Source organism: Lepisosteus platostomus, chromosome 28, assembly GCF_059453375.1.
Source record: "Lepisosteus platostomus isolate fLepPlt1 chromosome 28, fLepPlt1.hap1, whole genome shotgun sequence".
Taxonomy (NCBI): Eukaryota; Metazoa; Chordata; class Actinopteri; order Semionotiformes; family Lepisosteidae; genus Lepisosteus; species Lepisosteus platostomus.
In genome coordinates, this window is record NC_142638.1 from 5,037,647 (window position 1) to 5,055,595 (window position 17,949).

General features: G+C 45.5%; 1 protein-coding gene across 1 annotated transcript in view; it reads left to right on the forward strand.

The window, feature by feature from the left end:
* The window catches only part of cavin1a (caveolae associated protein 1a), a 29,283-nt gene that overhangs the window by 3,378 nt on the left and 7,956 nt on the right, over positions 1-17,949 (forward strand). The window lies entirely within an intron of this gene.

Below are 17,949 nucleotides of genomic sequence, written 5' to 3' on the forward strand. Positions count from 1 at the left end.
CAATCACAGATAAATTTGACTCTGGAACAGCATGGGATGGTGAAGGTTCTGGACCTATCCACAGAGTGTTTCTGTATCCTTGAAAAGCGCACTTCAGCTTCCTTACTCCAGTCAACCTGGTTGTTTGCGATAGCAGTATTCATGGGGCTTGGCCTGCGATGGTGGAGTCCAGGCTGGACCCAAGCCCACAAAAACTAGGATCAAATCCAGTCCTGCTAGCTCAGGAAGGCTTATGAAGAATCTTTTTTAACAATGTTTTATGGTGTGGGCTGCCTGAGAAAGAAGGACTGTTTATCTGCGATAGCCCTTCTAGATCCATATACAGAAGATTGCTGCTGTCTAAACACTACATACGAAGGGGTCCAGCTGCAGAGCGAGCAAGGGATGACATGAGATTACTTGGAAGACTGGCTCTGTATCTTGCAAAGATTGTTCTTTGCTTTTTTTGGTGGGACCTTTAAGAGCTTCTGTAGGGTTTCTCAGTACAGACGTTTGCAAACCTCTTCCCTTAATAGGAGGCAGGTGACACAGTGTGGGTTCCAGCTGGGGTTGTTTTTGCAGCCCAGAAAACTAAAATACAGCAGCCGCAAAAAAAAAAAGTATCCAAAAAGCTCATGTTCACCAGGACACAATCAACAGCCACTCCCTCTCTGGGCTGGACTGGCTGCTCTATTTTCTGCCGGAGCTTGTGTGTCAGATTAAATGACAGTAATGAATCAGGCAGTCGTTGACGAGGGCGGCAGAGCAGAGCTCACCTCTGCCCCGAGATGAGTCTTTCAGGACTGCCGCACCTTCGCAAAACTTGGATGATGATGATGGTGTCAGGCGTGGGAGGAGGGTTAAATTCATTCATGAGGGGGCGATGGGGGGCGATGATATTGCTTTGGATTAAAGGCTCAAGACTGGGTTATGGTGAAGGAAGGTGAACTGGAACAACTCACTTTTCCTGGCCTTTATTATATGTTTTATATTTTTTTAGATCCTATAAGCTCTACTTATAGGGAACGGAACTGTTTCATGGAAGTCGTGAATGAATGCCACATACTGTAGCAGATAGGATTGCAAGCTAATCCTCAAGAACGGGTTCCAAAGCGATCCCGACCTTTGGAAATCCAGTTGCCCTTCTGAATGAAGAGCTCCAGATGGTCGTGCTCGGTTTTGTAGGAGTGCTGCCTGGGAGGCGAAGCTTGCTGCTTTTCACTATCGCGAGCTCCTGCCTGCTTCATGAGCCACGTGCCTGAGACGGCACACTTCAGACTGTTGGCCAGGGCCTTCCTTTCGCTCCGTGATTTGCTACACAGATCACTGCGCTGCCTTGTCTGCTCTGCAGGGACAAACCGCTCGATGGGATGCTTTATCTTCGGAACTAGGGCTAAATCAGTTCAAGCGCTGTGCCCGGCGTGTCAAATCAAGTAATCAAAACCTCAACCCACGAGACCCACAAGTCAAAACTCCATAACCAACAACAGTCCTCCTTTAGTTAGACCCAGGCAGCTTGCTGAACAACGAAACTGCCCGAAATTCAAAGACGCTGGAACACGTGGCATGCAGTTTTGCCTCAGTTGGCCCCTACTCTTCTGGTAGACAAGTGATGGTCTGCTGCCTGCACTGACATCTGACCAGGGAGTAGGAGTGCTCATCCGAGGAGCGGCTGTTCTTGATTTACTCCATAGATTAAAACAATAACACGGGGGGGCCTCCTTCCTTTACTCTGCACTCAGTAACACGCTGTTAGTATACATCCGAGGAGAGACACTCTGCAGCATTCCAGCAAGGGGTTGACAGGGTCTGGGAGAGCCACGATACCTCCTGAGTAATCCGCCAATTTCAATCCCCTTCATCAGTGGAGGCGAAGAGCATTCCTAGAGAACCAGTGGCATTGCAAGAGTTCTGTGCGATTAACTGGATCACCTCCAGTTAATCAAATAAAAAGTGCAATGAAGAACCGGCGGGCACAGATGAGACAGCACGTCAGGAGTCATTCACGGACGCCGCCAGCCAAACGGCTTAGCAAACACGAGCCAGACGTCACATCTCGCGGGTCTCGTCCTGAACCATATTAAGAAAGACGTACTCAAACGGCGTGCGAGATTTTCCCTTCATTTTTTTTTTTCCCTTGGAACACACAAGATTTCTGGAGTACTGTAACACATGAGTCCCAGGCTGATAACCTATGAGACAGTTCAGAGCACATTTCGGAAATACTAAAAACATCATAAGGGTGCCTAGAGAGAATGCTTTGGTTTTCCATTGAAAGCGTCAGCAGTGTTGAAACGGCAGTAATGATTGAAGCGTGCTGCCTGTGAGTTTCTTTGTAAGGTGCCCGCGTGAGGCAACGCTTCAGGCTGGCACAAGTGTGCGTGTTTTACCCCTCTGCCAGCTTCTGTGTGTTAAGGAGCTGGTACAGGGCAGGTACTCCCTAAGAGACTCCCTGTACTGCAACTTTACTGGCTCCCTTTGTTTAAGGAGCTTGCCTTGGAATTGGCCGTCTCTATTTGAGAAGATGATCGGAGGACAGGGATCCTGAGCACCAAGTTAGCACCCTGATTCATGTGCTTGGCATTCCCCTCCCCCCCCTCCCTCCCTCCGCTTGGAGGAAGAATTAATGTCTGACATGTTACACATTTCAGCTTTGCATGAAAGGGGCTGGGTAACCTTTTGAAAAGCAGCAAATGTGTCCAGCTGCCAGACAGACTTGCTCTTTTCTCATCCTTTTTTTTTGTGCCCCAAATGAAGAGCAAAGACAAAGTAACCAGCAAGCGCCACCCACATCTTTCAGGATGGAAATGTAAGATTTTCTCTCAAAAGAAGATTTAATAGGTTTAATTTGAATTTTGTAACTTCGGGGGGTTTGGTGTGGTTTTTTTTGTTTGGGAAATGTAGAATGGGCACTGCTTCAGTTTTAGTTTTATCGAAACGTCCTTTAAGATTTCTGTTTACTTCAAGCCCTATTTCTAAATTTGCTGTTTCACTTGATAATCCCCCCAGACATAAGTACTGATTGCTGTACTTAAGTCAAGGCCAGACACTCACAGGTATAAAGTGTTTGTTTAACAGTTAATTTATTTCAAACTTTATTGTTACATTTATAGAAAATATTGTATTTTTATATGTATTATAATACCTAACGTATTGCTTTCAGACACGTACTTCTTGCATATTAAGTTCAAACTAAAGTACTGCTGATAAAAACCTTAATAATTAAGATTAAGGTATTTTCAAAACCTAAAAAAGTTTTAAGTTGCCTTTAAGTTGCAGCTTGTGGATGGGGAATACAGGTGTGTGACAGCATTCCTGGAGAATGCATTTAAAATAACCTTCAGGTCATTCCTCATTAATCTCTTGTATAAGGCTTCATTTTTTTCCCTTATCGAATCCTCTGCAGCATCATAGCCACCCATCTTGAGTTGAAGGTCGACAAAATGAATGTTCCACTTGCCTTGCTCATCCCCAGCTGTCCCTGATTTTATTTTTTCTGAAACTGCAAAATCCACCTTCCAACTTTGCGAAGATGATGCAAAGTATTCCACCCATCCATCCATTCGTTTTCTGACTGCTTCATCCCGCTCTGGTTGCGGGGCAGCCAGAGTCTATCCCAGCAAGCAGCGTACAGACACTGACACGTGCGCACAACAGGGACAGTTTTCCCAGAAGCCAATCAACTTACCAGTATGTCTTTGCACTTGGGAGGAAACTGGAGCATTTATACAGCAATACAGGGAGAACATGCAAACTCCACACAGACAGCACCCCAGGTCTGAAACTGAGCCCATGGCCCAGTGCTGTGAGGCAGCAGTGCTGATCACTGCGCCACCATACCGCCTTCTGAAGTATTGCATCATATTTTATTTTTACACCCTGAACAACTGAGCAGAGCTTTGAAACCGGCAGTCAGCCACATTTTCCAGCATTACATAATAGGAGGAAAGTGGAAAAAAAACTCGCTCGTTCCCACTCCGTCTTTTTTTACCATCATTTTTCCCTCATCCGTCAGCTGTGAACCGGCCCATAAAAGGCAAAAAAGTAGAAAAGAAAAAAAAAAAGTTATTTACCGTGGCTAGTCTTAGCAGCCTCTGTTTCTCAAGTTAGCAAACGAATGCTTTCTTGGCAAAAACAAGAACAGCTTTGCCTGCTGTTGTTACAAGAGGCCAGGGAATAAGGGACACATCCACCGAGCAGATGGAGAGAGGAGGGAGCTGGAGACCAGTCAAAATCGCATTTAGGAGGGAGGCCACTGGGAAAGCCACAGAGAAAGTTCTAAAAATAGGGACAAGAAAAGACTTTCCTGATTGTCTGGGCCTTTGGAAAAAAATCATCTTTAATTTCCAAGGGTTTTCCTTGCTTGAAATGAGGGGCTGTTCCGAACGTTGCCTAAACTTTATCAGACATGACTTGTTTTCCTGTGCGTGCGCTCTCGGTTCTGTTGCTCACAAACCAAGGATGTTTGGAACGTGTTAATTGAGAATCATTAAGGCGCCTTAAGTTCAGAGGGTAAATGAGCTGCGCTAAAAACATAGACCTGGATTCCCACAAAACCGTACAAGGGGATGATTTAATGTAATATCCGGAATGCTTTCCTGGGAACAACAGCTCTAACCACATTCGGCTGCTCCAAGACAAGGCCGACATCCTGTTATGTAGGAAAGGACTAAAATAAAACACAATAACTGCAGCCTTATAGTCCATCACATCACATTCGCAAAAAACGTTTAAAGGGCTCTGTCTGATGTCCATCATGGTTTTGTGTAATGTTTTTGTGTTGTGCAGTGGTAGTGGACACTACTGAAGGTTTGGATAGGAGGTTGTCGTGTGGCTTCTGGGCAGGATTATGGGATAGCTCCTGTTCAGCTTCCTGTCTCCGGCTGTGTGACAGGCTGCATCAGAGGGACTGGAGACTTTGGCCTTAAACACGGTGGTTTAATTAATAAAAACAAAGAACACAAGGGATTCTTGCATGCTACTGTACATAAACACTCCTTCTTCACAGTAATACTTTAACACAAGAAGCATTTTCTTTCTCTGTCATTTCCTTCCTGTGCTAAATTCTCTCTGGCTGCCCTGCCCAGCATCTTAAAGTCTAGAGCCCGCCCCCTGGTGTAATTAATTGACTTACTGCAAGGCACACCCCGACATTCTCGTGCTAGGACTCCAGATAGTTTTTGCACTGCCTCTGTCTTTATTTCTGGCAGGGTATGTGTATAGCATTGCACAGGGCCCCACAGAGATATTAAGGCCTCCTGGTTTACTCAGAACTGCTGTGCACACCATTACCTTTTCCATGACTTTGTCGTAAAAGGTAAAGGAAATAAATTCCATTTCAGCATGGAGAAAGAGTGTGGGGATTCTGCAAATGTCCCACTTAGGTTCCTGGGAAACCTTTCAGTCACCGTGAAGCAGAACCAGGTGGCCTGATGTCGTCGTCTTCTTTGCTGTGCTGAATGGTGGTCAAACGCAGATAAAACTGCAGCAGATGAAGGAATCTGGAAAAGCCTCCAACGCTGAATGTGAAACAATAATCCATGCGCAGTTTTGTGTTGAAGGGTGAGGCAAGGACAGGTTCAACTAGACAGCAAATCCCATTTTCCCGTACGGACAAGAGAGCCCACAGAAACACACTGATTCTCGTGGCTATTTTTAAATATCTCTGTGGTGGATTAGGGCGATAAACCCGTCTTGTTAGTTGTGCGAGATCAAGGACGAGGCAATGTTTTCTCGCCTGTGCGCTGTGCGTGGGGGGGGGGCATGTTTCTGTTCCACCAGCAAGCAGCTAATAATAATCCTGTGTCCTTATGGCCATTCTGTTTGTCGCGGCAATTCCTGTCAGGGTTTCACGTGCATGTGAACTTGAAACAGGATCGCTTCTATTCTGAAAGAAAGAAACGTATTTAAATGGAACACGCGTGGTATAGCGTTACCACCTCACAGACTGGTCAGGGCTGGAATGGGGGACCTCAGGCTGCTGCTGAAGAGGTGCTGGTGGACCAGTAGATGGCGCCAAAGTTTCCAGTCCCACGCCCCCCAGTAGAGGGTGACTGGCAACGTGGTGTTGTCAAAGGTGTCACCCTTCTGATAAACTGAGGTCCTGACTGTTTGGGTCTTGAAGATCCCTTGCCACTGTTTGTAACTTGAGGGATTTGGAGATCTCTAAAGCTTTCCTTTAATTCAATAGGTGAAGAAATTTCTATCTTTCTCTACCTGATCTGCTGTGTAGTGAGGCATCACCCAGTTTGGTAAAGTGTGTCGCTTGCTCTATGCTATTTGGGATTCTTTTGGGGGTGAAAAACACTGCACAAATGCAAGGAATTATTCAGTTTTAGTATATGGCATGCCTCATACAGCAAGGCAAATTTCCATGGTACATTTGAAGTGTTCCTGGTGCTTTAACATTGCATACATTTAACATTTGAATTTAACAGTGTGCATTAATATGTTTGCCCCATCTCCCTATCCTTTACAATACTTTCTCCATGATCTCAATGGGTTCTCTTTCACCTCACTCTGCCTTTCCTATGGCTAGACAGAATACACTGTGATAACATCAAGCCTGATTGTCTGGGAAAAACACGGAACAAAATTCAACTCATCTCTTTTAGTGTTTGGTTGAGCGGGGCAGAAAAGATCACAGCGTTCTGAGAGCTGAGTCTGTATCAGCAACTCTTTTAGTACTTTATGTGGCTTATTTACTACAGTGATGTAGTCACTATCAAGACAGTGCAGGCATTTGTGTTCATTATGTAAAGGGTTCTGTAAGTTTCCACATATTTGAGTCCACAGTCTGAGCTGCTTATTCAAGACATGTTTACAGAGTTTTTGCTGATGGTAATTTAATAAAACTTCTCCCTTTCTGCAGTGTTTTTATTAAAAGATGAATTTCTTTTTCCTGGACACCCCATAAATAAAGAACAGGGCTCCATACAGATCTAAGCAGAAGCAGAAAGAAATGCTTTGTGGTGCTCAGCCTGTGTTCTGTAGCAATAACATGCAATAGACATAACAATAGAAATAACCCCATAAAAGCATTACGTACTGCAGGTGAATTCGTTTACAGAAAAGATTCTTCCTCATCCAAACACTGACACCTGGAAAGATCCCAGGAATTTGTTGTTAATCCTGAACTTTGGAAGTAAAGCTTGGACCTGAGGTTGAAGTCTTCTTTGACTATGTAAAAGAGTAGACCTGAATGATTCCGAATGCAGTATCTGGAATGATTTCCATATCTGCTTTCAAGGGGCACCTCTTAAATTAGAGCCAGCCGCAGAACTGATCGACTGTCTGCTGGGCTCAGAGGGCACTGCCCAAACTCTCCCCCCAGCACTGGAGAACCGCGGAAGGAACTCCTGAATGTATATATTTATTTTTATTCTTTGTACATATATAGCGGTCTGTGTTTGTGGAATACATAAATAGTTGCCATATGTGCATGATACTACAGGCTCAGTGCAGATCTGGGATTGATTTGTGAAGCTTGTATTGAACAAAGTGAGGATGATATTTCTAGGTCTCTTGATTTTTTTGTTACATTAAAAACGCAACATGGTTAATTGCCAGCACTACCAGTGAGACATTGCTGTCAGCTAAATCGACAGTTCATGGCTCGAGGCGATACATTGGCAGTGCAGAACATTAACTCAGCCCCTTTGAAATGCGCAAATGGATAGAAGTCAGAAGTTTCCTCCACCACATCTGGAGTAGCAGCTACATGTGTTGGGACTTGCCCTGCAGTGGGAAGGAAAGTATGGAAACAGAAAGGAGGAGAAACAAAGTTCCAGGATTTTAAGATGGGATCTGACAAATGCTGGTTACATGGAAATCAGGAGCAAAGTTCTGCAAATACCATTCCAGAAGTTCAAGCACACAGGGAAAGATCCTTGATTAGAGCTGTCTATCACACAGCACAACAAAACACCTTCTAATAAGAACATATGATTGGTGACAGTCCTAGGACTTTTTTGTTTTTGCTTTTCTGTCTGGTGTTGTCTGACATTTGTTTTATGGTGTTTACTTTCTCTAAGAATTACACATAAACCACAGACTAGTACGATTCGTGTATTTATATGTGTGTTGACACACAAAAATATAACCGGGTTCAGCTCATAACATTTTAAAGGATTTTAGTTTGCTTTGAGATGGGACTAGGTCTCCCATCAGGCATTAGGAGGTGAGTGATGTAATGAGGTTTCCGAATACAGTACAACACTCTGGAATGCAGGCATCATGGGAGTCTGAGAACCCAGTGCCTCATGGGAGACCCTGCAACGGAGAGAGATGGTCAAGGGTCTCTGGAGGGTTGTAAATCTCCCCGAAAGCTGTGGTGCTCACGCCCACTACAATCGGAAACCGAAACAACACATCACTATGGCAACACAGTCACTAGATCCAAGCTTTTGATGGCTTTGGCATAATAGACTGTGTGTGCCCAAGTGCTAAACGGAAATTCTGATACACGCGAAGATACCGCTGTTTTATCCGTTTCCTTTTAAACCAGAAATCTGAGACAATTTAAGCCAAACCACAACTTCCCTCAAGGTGAAATGAAATACTGATGTCATTCTGGACATCTGGGATCTCCTCTGTGTGGCTTTGATGTATCAGAAAAACTCAGCTGCAAACGGTATCCCTGGTAGTGTTACAAACGGCAAGATGGCAACTGATTAATTGATATTAACTATTATAAAGAGGAATCGTAGCGATATTTACCACACCAAAGCTTTCTATACAGTAAAGTGAGCAGTTGTGATATCAACATGACATGTATCTGACACAATACCAGTCACTAAAGGAAGGCAGCCCCAGTCCAGCAGAATCAGAACTTTGGCTTGGTGTGTCATGCATTCTTACTGTGGTGGTAAATGTTTTCTCAACATGGGCAAAGGAATTCTTACATCAGGAGCCTTCCATTATTTTTTCAGGAAAGCCAGTGATTGAAATATTTGTGTTTAGATGTGATGATGAAAGAATCCCTTGGAGAATTGTTTCCCCGAGCTCCAGGGAGATCACCATAGTAACATATGTTGTTTTTTCTTGTTTTGGGGCCAAACTACATTTGTTTCGGGGCCAAACAGTTATCACGGGGTGGATGCTGGCCAGTGTGTGCTGGGCGGCACAATGGACGTGGTTATCATTTCAACAGGAAAACACCAGCCAAGCTGCCTGCAATTTAACCGATAAAAAACTCAAAGGCAGGCAGTGTTGTTTGCTGCAGTTCTTTCCAGCATCAAGTGATAGGTCATGAGGATTTCCCTGAACATGAGCTGCGGAAAATCCTTTTTTCACGCTCGAACAAGAATCGATTCAACTCAAGGGCGTGCCTCATTCCTGGCAGTTCCCGTAGAGAGCAGAGATAGTCTGCTCCTTCCTTGGAATTCCTTCATTAAAACAACTTCAGTAAACAGCCGGTGCCATAAATCAGTCAGTGAATGAATCCATACATGTCTTAATGAAGGGCATTAAGTTTGTTTGGTGGAAAAATTCCATGCGGCATTTCAGTAGAGTCCACGCCAGTTCTTTCTGCACTGTGCCACCTGTGGTTATGATTTTCTGCCACATTTATTCCTCAGACATTTTCAGTCTTGTACTATAGGTTGGAACGCTTCTGTGGTTAGTACTTATCTGACGTGCACTAATCCAGCCCACACAGTTTTCTTCCACTATGGTTACGGTTTCGCATCTGAACTCTATTTCGACGAGTTAGTAAGAAGGGGAAACCATCTTTATTTTGTTAAAACAAAGCTCGGGAACCTTAGTCTAGCGCAAAAGTGGATCAAAATGGTGCAGTGGAGCCAAAAAAGGGAAAGTTGTCCAATGGGTGAAGTGGCAATGTAATGTCTGAAGGCAATGTGGGTGTGCAATGAGCCGGCTCTGTCGCCAATAACCTCTATTGAGAAAAGGCGATCATTTAAAAAGGAGTGGAGTGCTGTCAGAGAAGTCTGGAAGCGAGGATGCTGTCTCCACTGCAAGGCCGATGAAGTGCAAGTAGGGTTACAGAGCGACTGGCCCCTGTGTGTCTCAGGCAAGCAGCTGAAGCACTCTGGGCCCCGGCAGTGGACTCTTCCAGCCTTTGAGATGAAACTCTTGTGAAAGCACAGCTGTCGACTCGGCAGCTGCACAGTCATTTCATCACCCGGTCTGGGACAGGGGTGAGTTCTAGCAGCTCTGCGTGACGGACGCTAATTAATCTGAAGAGCCTGAAAAGACGGCAAGCGGGGGAGTCGCCTCTGAACGTTCGCGCCAGACGGGACGGTTTTTTCCCGACCGCCTTCCGCGTTTCTCGGCTCGCTCCCTTTCATGTCATTTCACTCGACCGCAGTGAGAAACATTCTCGACGCGTTTTAAAAAACGCCACCTTCAGGCATGCTCTGCCTCCTCTGTTCACTTCGTTTTGGGTTGCAATTGCATGCCGTAGGCTAATCAGAAGCTTTTCTTTTGTGATTGAAAGTGTCCAAGACATCCGTCCGTCAATCATTCCGTAATCTCTATATCTAATATAGTGTCTTGGGGTGTCCCTCACAAAGAGAGAAACAATATATCATTTGTGCAAATTTAATACTCTTTTAACATGGAAGAGTTTCTTGTATTTGATCATCTGACTGTAACGTTTTTCTTACAAGCAAGTTCTGCAGATCTTTGCACAACATTAGCCACGTCCTGACATCGTATGGATGTTGGAAACAAAATAGCCAAACTGTGAATATGAATGTGCCCTTGAGCGTGAGTTTTACACAGGTCATTCAGCTCATGCGGGCCCCTATTAGGATGGGTGTGCAATTGGGGACCTTATATAACTGCAACAGGTTCTGATCCGGCGGTGGAAATGTTAATGCTATCTAAAAAAAGAATGACTGAAAGAAGTGTGCTGTCAACAGGTTTACACTGTCTGCTGCTGCCTCCTGAGGGTGCCTGTCTTGAAGCTGTCAGTCTTGGGACCATCGATTGAGAAAGAAAAGTTACTTCATTTGGCAGGGGGGTTGAGGGATTTGTTGTGGCAACGGAGCTCCAAAATGAAAATGATGCCAGTGACTCATGTTAAGAGAACACAGGCCTTCGGGGAAAAATGCACAAAGCGACCCATTCCACTTTTTGCAGTTTGGTGATGTACTTAAAAATCAGCTAAACCAATGGCATCAATTTTTTTCTTTTCTCTCTCTTTCGCTGGGTGGCATCCAGATGCCAGCTTCCTTCTAAAATTGCGCTCATCGTTAATTCGTTTCCTGGAAATTCGGTGTCGCCCGATTTGGTCCCGCTGGCAGCTCCTGCGAAGGCTGCCTTCTTCCTCACCCTCAGAGCCCCTCCTGCGCCGTGCGTCCAGCTCCGGTAAGCCAACCAGGGCCTGGCTGGAAAGCCAGAGCCCAATGGCACGGCAGCGTGACTGGCCAGGAGTGGCTCATGTGCAGCACAGCCAAGAGCCCACACCTTCCCTGGCAGTGCTCTGCCACTGAGTGGCACCCCAGTCACTGGGAGCTAGCAGCATGACCCAGGCAGGAGCTGGCAAAGCTCAAGCAAGAGAAAGCTCCTTTACTGGTGATGCACAGAGTCACAGTGTGGGAATTTCTCTTTATACTAATCATCACACATATAGGCTGCTACAGAAAAACTCCTCACAGTTACCACATCCTTGCCTCGCACATGTTCAAGAACGGATGTTAAACAAAACTCTCGTGTATACCTTCAAGACTCAAGACAACACACACTTCCATCTCTTTCTTGAAGTGCTGGGTAAAAAGTGCCTTGAAATCGGCCTCAGTTAGGAGACATTTCCTTATAGAACGGGCAGAAATAGCACTTTCTGGTTCGCCACATTTGAGCTAACAGGGAATTCTACAAGGAACCATAGCAAGAGCTCAACAGTGCAGGATGAGGCAATAAAACAGCCTTGCATCTCAAACAGCCTTCAGACTAGCCAGTTACCCTCGAATTTTGAGTTACTTTCTGGAAACTCACGTCCCTGTGTCTCCGCTAATGACAGCTGTAGTTGCACAGCTTGCAGTACAGGCAGGAATTTTGTTTTTGTTTTACTGCAGCGAGGGACTGAATTTGCCCAGAGCAACCCTTTCCAGTGGCTAATGGAAACTGTGCTGAAGCCCTGGAAAAGGAGTGGCAGAGTGGTGCAATCAGAGTTTCCTCTGTGCTTGTCGTCACTTATTGTCTCTGAAGCCGTAAATCCAAAATCTCGGATTGCCATGAGGTCTGCTTATCAAGGCCCAAGCAGAATGAAGTCCTAACCCAAATCCATAGACTCAGCTCAAAACCAGCGCCATGTTTTGAATACAGCTTCACCTCCCACCAGATAGTCCAGTGCAAAATTCATATTCCATTGCCAGAGACTGATGGAGTCATCTCCATTTAAGCCTTTTTTAAATATTTGTTATTTAGAAGTATAGTGAACTGTGCACTGCGAAGAGAAAGACCACTGTATTTCAGAGGTTTTGATGGCTATCAGGTTATATTTGTTTTCATACTGTCTGTATCTGAAACTCATTCCCTGATTATTTATTGTTTATTGGAAGGTACTTGCAGTAATCCGTGCAAATTCTGAATAATTAAGGCCAGAAATGGCAATGTTTGGTATAAATCTGTTTAGTGGAACTCATACTTGTATCTGAATTTCAGTGGAAATCAGGGATTCCCTGCAGGAATGCTGTTTTAGGACAGCTGTAGACAGTTGTTGGTTTGCATTCCTGAACAGTGCTTCTTGGTTGCTACCAAGGTTTTCTCATCCGGACATGCTACTTTATTGCAAGCTACATTGCTGGCCAGATGTTATGGCAGTTTCAGTGGGGAAAACGTAGTTCCATGATCTGAAAGTGCAATGAGTGTTTATTGTGCACAGCATGCGTATGATAAATGGGATATTCCCGCCATCCTGCCTGCTGCATGATGCTAGGCAACGCACATCTGATGCTGTTTGTACACTAGCAGGTCACACTCTTTCCTCTGCAGCGCAGTCATTCATTCACAAGCACCCACTGACTGGGCTCACAAGCTTGAAAACAGGACCTTGATAACGAGGCAGTAATATCAAAGCACAGTCCTCTGCCTCCGGTTCTCTCTCATCTGCCTGTGAGGCCTGAACTGGTTGTTTAACAAAGAAGCAAGACTGAAATTGAAGGTGCAGTTGCTGGCACTGCTTTCCTTGCCTCATTGGAGGCCCAGAAGAGGCCTTCTGCACTGCTGGGCAGGCCGGGGTTGTTTTGCGATGGGGTTGCCGTGGCAACGCGGCTGCTGTATCTGTTGCCGGGGGAGTGGAATGTGGCAGTGGCCGGTGGCCAGGGAGCTGCCTGGAATTCTGACTGGCGGAGGCCCGAAATAAACCAAATGACCTGCCGCCCACCAAGCAACAACCAGATAAGGAAAAGGGCGCCATTTACTTTTCAAGATGAATTCCACCACTGGGGGATGGAGCCCACTCTAGCTTCTAACTCCTGCTCTCTCATGTGGGAGATGTGAAAGATGGCATCACTGCCAGCTTACAGGAGAGTTAGGAAAAGTCATAGGAGCAGTGCGCCTCTCTGTGACTTCACTGCCAGCTGACAGGAGAGTTAGCATCAGTCAGAGGAGCAGTGAGTCACTGTGTGACATCACTGCCAGCTGACAGGAGAGTTAGCATCAGTCAGAGGAGCAGTGCAGCTCTCTGTGACATCACTGCCAGCTGACAGGAGAGTTAGCATCAGTCAGAGGAGCAGTGCAGCACACAGATACATTTTAGGACAGGCCACCAAATGATTAGTTGTGAACTCAGGAGAGCAGATGTAATCCTAACATTGTGGAAGGAGTCTAAGATGGACTTAGTCTGTATGAATTCTGATTAAATTAAGACTGTATCAATCACAAGTAGTTTTACTTAATGAACAATTTCTCTGTAAAGAAATGTAGGCTGATAACAAAGAAAGATACTGTATAATACAGATTTCCTGGACTAGTCCCACATCCAGAAAAGCTTAACCTAATTTCATTTTGTGGATGAGTAAAGGAAAAAAATTTCCATTTCTTTGAAAGACGCAAAGAAGAAATCTGCCAGGTATCTCTGAATGGATGTGTTAAGTGTTTATTAGCTCCACAGTAACACTGTGAGGAGAGAGAAGGCTAACCCTGAATATGCAGTATTTCAGTCAGTAAACTGTCTGAAGGGATTTTAATAATGAAAAAGTGCTGTTGGATTAGCTGTGATCATTGTGAAACAACAGCGCACGGATGTGTATGAATGTTATAGCACTCAATTGCTGATCCGATCTTTTGAAATATACTTGTTAATTTGTTGACCTAGGTGGCTAGCAGTCCCTGAGCTCTGTGTTTGGAGTTAATGTTTTTTTGGGGCTAATCTGGTTCATGATTTCAGAATGAACCGCACAGCAACCCCAGTCTTCTCCTTCCAGGGGCTTGCTGATCACACCCACTTTGTAACATAGAATGATTAGAATATGACAGTATCTAATAATATTAATGTTCACTGAAATATGTCCACTTGTTCCTTGCATCGGTCAGGATGGTGTCTGCTCCAAATAGTGTTCTAGAACAAAACACTGAATTGGACTGCAAACTGGATCAAGGCACCCAACTTCACAGAAGCTCCTAAATTCCTCGTCTGGTAATTTTACCGTGGTCAAAAAAGAGAAATACCTCCAGGATTTGACTAATTCAGCCCCCCCCCCCCATATGTACACTTCCAGCGCCTCATAAATCCCTCTTCGCTGCCAGCAGTACGATCCCTCATATTCCCATTCTATTTCCAGCGCGCTTCTCCGGCAGATTAATAGCTCCGTGAGGAAGAGTATGCACCACTCAGCTGAAAGGCAATCGCAGACCAAAGCCTCTCCCGGCTCTGCCGCAGTCAGGACCGCCGTCCCCTGCCAAGGAGAGGAAGACACGCGAGCTGCTCCTGTGCTTCCCTGTGTCTGACAGCCACTAGTGAGCTGAACGACTTCACTGCTGAAAGGAGCCCTGCCTGAGTGCTGGCTGTGCCTTCTAAACAAAGGCAACGGTTTGCACGGTTTCTTTCTCAGTCTATCCGGGCTGCAGGGTGATGCAGTCGTCAGCAGTGCTGCCTTGCATTACTGGAGGCCTGGGCTGCTGTCTGGGTGGAGTTCGTGTGTTTTTCCCAGGTTCACGTGAGTTTCCTCCTGGTGCTTCCTCCACAGTCCAAAGACATACTGGGAGGTTCATTAGCTTCTGGGAAAACTGGCCCCCGGCGTGGGTGTGTTGGTGCCTGTTTCTGCCCTGCGACGGACGGGCGTCCTGTGCACAGTGTACCCCAGCTTGCCGCTGCACCCCGCTTTCCGTGCAGCTCCCCTGAGACCCTGAACTGGAATTGGATGAAGGGGTTAGGAAAAGGACGGATGGATGGAAGGATGGACAGATGGGCTCAAAAATGTACCGCATGCCGAGACGCGTGCAGCTGCGCTTTCTCCTTTGCCAGCCGTCTGTCGGATGGCCCCAGAACTACTCCGACTGAACGGCGCTTCTGTGAAACGAGCCCAGAAGCCCTCCGTAGGAGGCTGTGCTGCCGTGAGGGCCCCTCAGAGCCCTTTACAGCACACCTGGTCATTCTGCAACGGCCTGTGCTCACTCCGTGGGCAGGAAACAAGTCGCTTTCACGTTGTGAATCACAACAAGCGCACAAATCGCAACAGTATTTCGGGATCATTGGCAGGTGAGCATCAGGGAGAAGGGTACCGCATCACTTCCACCAATAGATATACTTCTAGATATACTTCAGATCCTTACCGGCTGTATACTGTAAGTAAAACTCTCTTGCTTTGGAGAGTAAAGCAAACTGGGGAGCTATTACTAGACCTGCGCAAAAAAGGTTTTTTTTTCTGAATTTGGAGAATGAGTAACGTTGAGTGCCAGCCATTCTCAAAGACTGATTATACACAGTTATGGACTAAAATACCAACATGCAGCACTTTAAGCTAAATAATCCGATAGAATTTGAGAACACTTGACAAGGGTTTACTGACAAAAAGACACAATATTGCAAACTGTATTTACTACAGAGAACTCCGTTTCCATTACAACATACCAGTACATACCTCTGTATTGTACGTACTGTAACTGCAAGACTCCTGTGATAGGCATGCCCTGCTTCTGTTATAATTTGGGATTCCCTAAAAACTAATGCAGTAAAGTCCCTTCCTGCGCAGGATCTTTTTGCTGCTTCGAGCACTTGTAAAGAAAATGTTTAAAATTTGAGCTTATCAAGAATCCTTTGGTCTCAGTCGATAGATTTTCCTTTACCATAATCATGGTCAAACTATTTTTGCATGCTTGTTTTGAAAGAGGAAGCAGATGGTTTTCTGTAGAGAAATGTTACCTTTGTTAGTATCATAATAATGGCATAGCTCGGAGCCAAGATTTGTTTTTTATATGTAATACTTCTGGGTGTTCCTGTTTTCTTTAGGAACAAAGCACAATATAGCATTGTGATAGACTGGAGAACATTGGAATGACTCAGAGTCTCAGGATTATGGAAAATGCCTGTAGTTTCCACATGCCAAGTACTGTAGATACATTGCTTCCCAATGAACTTCCCAGCATCTGGAATGTGGTTAATTGGAGCTGGGTGGGGTGGGTTAAAAAAAAAGCTTTCCATGGCCTGATCCTCCTGTAACCTTGTAAAACATTAGCCTAGATAAGGAGTTCAAGCAAAAAACATTTCTGACATTCTTTTGATGTGAGATCTGGGCAAACGGAATGTTGCAACACACTACTGAGTTGCTATAGTTTTCTGGTGTGTTTGCTTTGTGTCTTTCTATCAGTCCAAGGAGGTGAGTTCTGCCTTTGGGATCTCTCGTTAGTGAACAGTAGGATCCATACTGTACTGTACATAGGAAAAACTCTGAAATGGATATTAAAGCAGACAAGGTTAATAATGGGACTGTTAAGGTTGGATAATGGCTTCTGTCAGTGTCGGGCAGACAGGAATGCATTTACGGGCCTGCACGGTAAAAATGAGCCAATTTCTTGGCAGGAGGCAGGAGGGTGGGAAATGTGTGATGACTTGTTAGGTTTTAGGTGGGAACTCGCTGTGCGGCTGCGCTGCTCGGAGGCTCGGAGAGAGAGAAAGGGGCCTCTTGAGCGAGGCTCAGTGGTCCTGGCATCACATGGCACAATCCCCTTGCTCCCACCCTCCCGGTCCTCCCAGTGCGAGGGAGACACGTCAGCAGTCTGCTTCGTAGTTCATATTTACTGCACTGCGAAAAGAAAGAGCGTGTTGGGGGAGCTGAAGCATCAGACTGCCACCAGAATATTCAGCGTGGCAGGTGAGATTTCTGTTCCCAGTCCTGTGTGCAGCCAGCAACATCCTCTGGGTACAACTGCCAGCGGATTTTTTTTTTCCCTGTTTTAGTATTGGTCCAGATTGGGAATCAGTTTTGCTGGGACTCCTTGCAGTGCAAGGGGAGGGCCTCCCCTGATCCAGCCTTCCATCAGAGCTGCATGTGTGTGTTGACGCGCTACGAGCTCCACAGTGACGTACAGGAGAGCTAGCTCTGATTGGAGGAGCGGTGTGACATCACCACAGGCCCTTGGGGAAATCTCAAGGGTTGCTGTGTCTCTGAGACAGAGGCCTGCCTGACAAATCTTAGCCCTGCCTGCTGGTGCTGTCATTGATAGTGCGTTGTCACTTGAGGAAAGCTATTTACTGTTTCTCAAACCTATTACCCAGTTTGGATCAATTAGGAATCTGCAATTATTATGTTCAGCTATGAAGCTTTCCCAGGGTCGCATCTGTAGGGTGTTGGCTGTGTTCATACCTTACTCCCTGTTTTTATTTTATTTTGCTCTGGTTTCCCTCAGTTATACAAGTTATTCAGTTATACAGTTATTCATTACCTTGCTGTAACCATGATGTTCCTATGCTGTACTCTGGCTCCCTCATGGATGAAAAGTGATGAGCCCAGGCAGAAGCAAGCACTTTCATTCCCTAACTAACACAGATTACTGTATACCTACACT